Source organism: Macrobrachium rosenbergii, chromosome 13 (assembly GCF_040412425.1).
Source record: "Macrobrachium rosenbergii isolate ZJJX-2024 chromosome 13, ASM4041242v1, whole genome shotgun sequence".
In the NCBI taxonomy this organism is placed as follows: domain Eukaryota; kingdom Metazoa; phylum Arthropoda; class Malacostraca; order Decapoda; family Palaemonidae; genus Macrobrachium; species Macrobrachium rosenbergii.
Window position 1 is genome coordinate 40,793,794 of NC_089753.1, and position 5,051 is coordinate 40,798,844.

Genomic DNA, 5,051 nt, shown 5'->3' on the forward strand with positions numbered 1-5,051 from the left:
TAGAACGTAAGAGAACGTCTTAGTCTCTGTCTGTTTCAAGAGAGAGAGAGAGAGAGAGAGTATGCTGCTGTCTCCGAAAGATCCAGTTCTCTGTCAATCGAACCCGTGAGATAAAATCCCAATTGATCTTCATTAACAATACCCCAATGAGCCACTGAAGGTACTAAGCAACCAGTCGGACGGGCGGAGAACCTCTTAAATTTATCAGTTTGGGTCACAGAGAATATTATCTTGTGGAGGGGGGGAGGGGAAGGGGGAGAGGAGGGGACATGAAAACCAAAAGCAGTAGCTATCTGTAAAATGTCAGTGGTTCGTCAGGCGACGGGTAACTCCGATGCATTCACCTGAGTGCGTCCTCCTGTGTGCAATCAACAGGTAGAATCCGGCTGCAGTGTATAGATTAATTGTCTAACGACGAGTCATATACACCAGCACGCACACAGTATATGTATATATATATATAGTTATGTATATATATATGTGTATGTATATATGCATATATATATATATATACAGTATATATATACATATATATTTATGCATGTATGTATAAAATATATATATATATATATATATATATATATATATATATATATATATATATATATATATATATATATATATATATACATATACATATATACTGTATATATATATATATATCTATATATATAATTGTGTCATAATCATTCGAATGGAATTTTTCTGTCTGAAAAAATGGATTATTCATTTTCCCAGGAATAAAAAATTCAAGGAAGATATAAAAATATAATTGTTTGAATCAGTGATTAAAATTTCAAGTCACTTTCATTATGAAAAACTGCAGATTGAAATTTTTTCTCGGAGGTAAATATAACAGCACCGATAAGTTTTTTTTTAATCGGATTAACGACAGAATTATATACGAGTCAATAATTCCTTTAATGCCTCTCTAACCAGTAACAGAGCAAGTAATTGAATAAATCGTTTTCTGTATACGCCAGTGATTGCTGTGTAATAAAATAAAAACGCTTTTGTAAGGAGGACGATAACCCAAAATAATACTGCCAAGTTACCATTATACAATAGGTCAGTTGCTCTTGATTATGTGGTGAATAAGGGTAGAGCTCTTTCGATGGCTTCTGCTAAGCGCTGCTATCCATCCTGTACGGCCTTGTGTCAGTATGTTCTGGAACACAAAATGTACACGTCGGGACACGCGCGCGTACACATACGCACACACATATATAAATGTTTGCGTATATATATATATATATATATATATATATATATATATATATATATATATATATGCATACATACATACATACATACATATATATACAGTATATTTATAGTATATGTACACATATCAAAAAGAAGAGAGGTATGTAAATAAATAGCTAGATGGTTCTATAAATGTGCATAAATATGTATGTGTAAATATATGTATATGTATATATATATATATATATATGTATATATACATGTGTGTGCTTGTGTGCATGTATCTCGAAAAGAGATTATACAGTAAATGAATTGCTAGATAGTCCCATATTAGGTATGCGTAAGTATATGTATGCCCACCAACAGACATTTAAATCCAACCATACTGAACACTCTTGCACCAACATGAAAATGATAAACAACAGTCCTTTCCCGTACAGCAAGTGTTCCGGATGTTCGTGCCGTTACCCCAGTCACAAAGTTGACTCCCACGAGACTTGTTCGAACCATTTGAAAAAGGTCAACGAGAAATTAAAATGAAAAGTAAATATACCATGCATTTGGCGTTCACCGTTTTCTGATTTGCATTTGAGACCAATTACCGTCTGCAAATGGGGGGATAATTGGCTCAGTATTGTTGTGTCTCTCAGTGAGGCTTCCGGTAAGGGACCTCCCGCCTATATAGTTCGAGTTTTTAGTGTCATGCAGTTCACTTTGCATTCGTTAGTGGGCTATGCATGAATACCAGTCTCCAGTTCTGTGTAAGACCTGCAGACTTACAAGGTTTCAGTCTTAGGATAGTAATGTAGAAACATCGCCATTCTGTACAGGAACTGTCAGATGTTTCTAGACACGAGTTAGAAAGGTCGATCTTAAACGGTTCGGTTTTGTTTCTAAGAGCTTATTGAAACCACGCCTCCCTTTGTTACTATTTTCCTTCTGTTTCATTTATATAGCTTGCAGTTTTTTTTTTTTTTTTTTTTTTTTTTTTTTTTTTTTTTTTTGAGATGGCTATTTGTCTGTCCGTCCTCAGATCTTAAAAACTACTGAGGCTAGAGGGCTACAAATTGGTATGTTGATCATGCGCCCTCTAATCATCAAACATACCAAGTTGCAGCCCTCTAGCCTCAGTATTTTCTATTTTATTTAAGGTTAAAGTTTGCCATGATCGTGTGTCTTGCACCGCTATAGGTGCCAGTTTTATGGGCCGCTGCTGAGGATGTCATGGGCCGTGGCTGAGAGTTTCATACAGCCTTATACGCTGTACAGAAAACTCGATTGTGCCGGAGAAACTTCGGCGTATTTTTTACTCATATTTTTCTTTGTTACAATAGTAGTTTCTCATATATATATATATATATATATATATATATATATATATATATATATGTATATACATATACATATATATATGTGTGTGTGTGTGTGTGTGTGTACTGTATGTTATGCCGTCACAGCGATCACGTGACTTAAAATGCATTGCAAGAGCCGGAAGGAAATAGTGAAAGACTTAGGTAATTAGCACATTCTTGTATTTAATATACACTTCTTCAGGGTACAGCACACTTTGTACGGTACCCTGAAGTGTGTATTAAATACACGAAAGCGCTGGGTACTTACGCCTTTCAGTCATTCCTTCTTCCTCATGCAACACTGTTTGTGCATTAGTTTTAGATTTACCCTTTTGACAAAGATGCATCCTCTAACTGAGATATCGTTATTATTATTACCACTAGAGTAATCGGCAAAGCATGAATATCCTATTTTTACTTTAATCAGTTCCATAGGCCCACGTTAGTTTCAAACACGGCCTGCTGAAATGGACGGGTAATATCATCCCTCCTGTTTCAAACACTGCCCAGAATTCTTCGACAGAAAAGAGTGGAAGTTGTTCCCTTCAAATCAGATAGTGTCTCTCTCGATTGGCCGATACTTTTCCCAATACAAACAAAATCTCCGAATTTTTCCGTCGCCTTAGATTTAGGTGTTATAGGTTTTTCTCTGTTGTGAGGCCTTCAGATACTTTCTTGTTCGCAAATACTTCCTCGAAATATAGTCACTTATGCATATTCACCCGGTTCATGTAATGCAATGATCAGAGTGACCTCTGAATGCGTTGATTTTATGATATATATATATATATATATATATATATATATATATATATATATATATATATATATATATATATATATATATATATATATATATATACTGTATATACATATAGTATATATGACGATGCAGTTGTCTATCAGTACATCAGTTGTTATCTCAAGAACGACAGAAATGGACTGGGATGAATATTCTGGAATACATTCACTGCGTAGCCTCCTCCTCCTCCTCCTCCTCCTCCTCCTTCTTCATAACGAACTTCTGGTGGGTGTTGATGATATATTACTTACCCTATTCATTATTACCTTCTCTCTCTCTCTCTCTCTCTCTCTCTCTCTCTCTCTCTCTCTCTCTCTCTCTCTCTCTTAATGGACTTGCAGTCTTGGGAGGAGCAAACTCATTAAGCCTCACCTACGCCAGGAAAAGAGTTCCATTCCTCCAACTTTTGAAGAAAAGAAAAGGAAAAAAAAGCTCCTCTTTCGAAATTTTGAATCTCTGAACCAAGTCTTCACAGGCTTTAAGCTTTCAAAGTTCCTTGAAGGGTGTGTTCAGCTTCACGGGGTTCAAGACTTCTGAACAGTTTACCTGTTTCTGTATTTAGGCATTAAATAGAAATATCGACTAGGAGAACTGCGTGGGAGTGCTTATTTTCGGCAGCCATTATTCCTTTCTCTCCGCCATCTTGGTGTTCCCATGATTATTGTGATCTTGTACTAAACTATTTCATCTCAGCTGTAAGGGCGGGGTGGTCTTAAGTTGAATGGCGATGAATGAATTGAAGTAATTTAATGATAACTTTTAATGTATATATTCAACGACAAGGAGAGCTGTGGAGGACTGTATATTTTCCGCAACCATTATGCCTTTGTGTCCGCCATCTTGGTACCACCGTGATAATTGTGATACTTAATAATTTCATATTGAAGTTTTTCAAGGATAAAATCTATCTTCATCTCTATGGGGTTGGGGTACGGGTCTTAAGTTGAATCACGACGAATGAATTGAGGTAATTTAATGATAATTATCAATGGAAATTCAACGACTGCTTGGAGTCTGTATTTTTCCACAACCATTGTGCCTTTCTCTCCGCCATCTTAGTACTCCCGTGAATATTGTGATATGTAACCATTTCATCTTGAAAGTTTTTAAGGATAAATTCTGAATTGTAAGGTGGGGGGTTTGCCTCAAGTTGTATTAATAACGGTGAATGAGTTGAAGTAATTCAATGTTAATTATTAACGGAAATTCAAAGACGAGGCGAACTACGTGGGAGTCCATGTTTTCCACAACCATTATGCCTTTGTTTCCGCCATCTTGGTACTCCCGTAACTTTTGTGATACATAACCATTTCATCTTAAAATTTTTTAAGGATAAAATCTATTTTCATCACATTTGTAGGGAAGGGGTCTTAAGTTGAATAACGATGAATGAATTGATATAATGATAATTATTAATGGAAATTCAACGACAAAAAGTAAAAGGCCATTATAATTAAGGGAAATTATTTAATCATGATGGATGAGAAATATTTAATCCTGTTTAATGAGCCTTATATAATAATTGGAATAATTTGATGGTAGTTAGTCAAAATATTCTAATAAAAATCAGTAAGAATGATTAAGCTGTCAGTAATGAGGAAAATTATGTCTTTTATTTTGCAGGGCAATTGGCGTCCTGAAAAATTACAAAAAAAAAAAAAATCATCCTTTAGTACTCCAGTAGAATACTG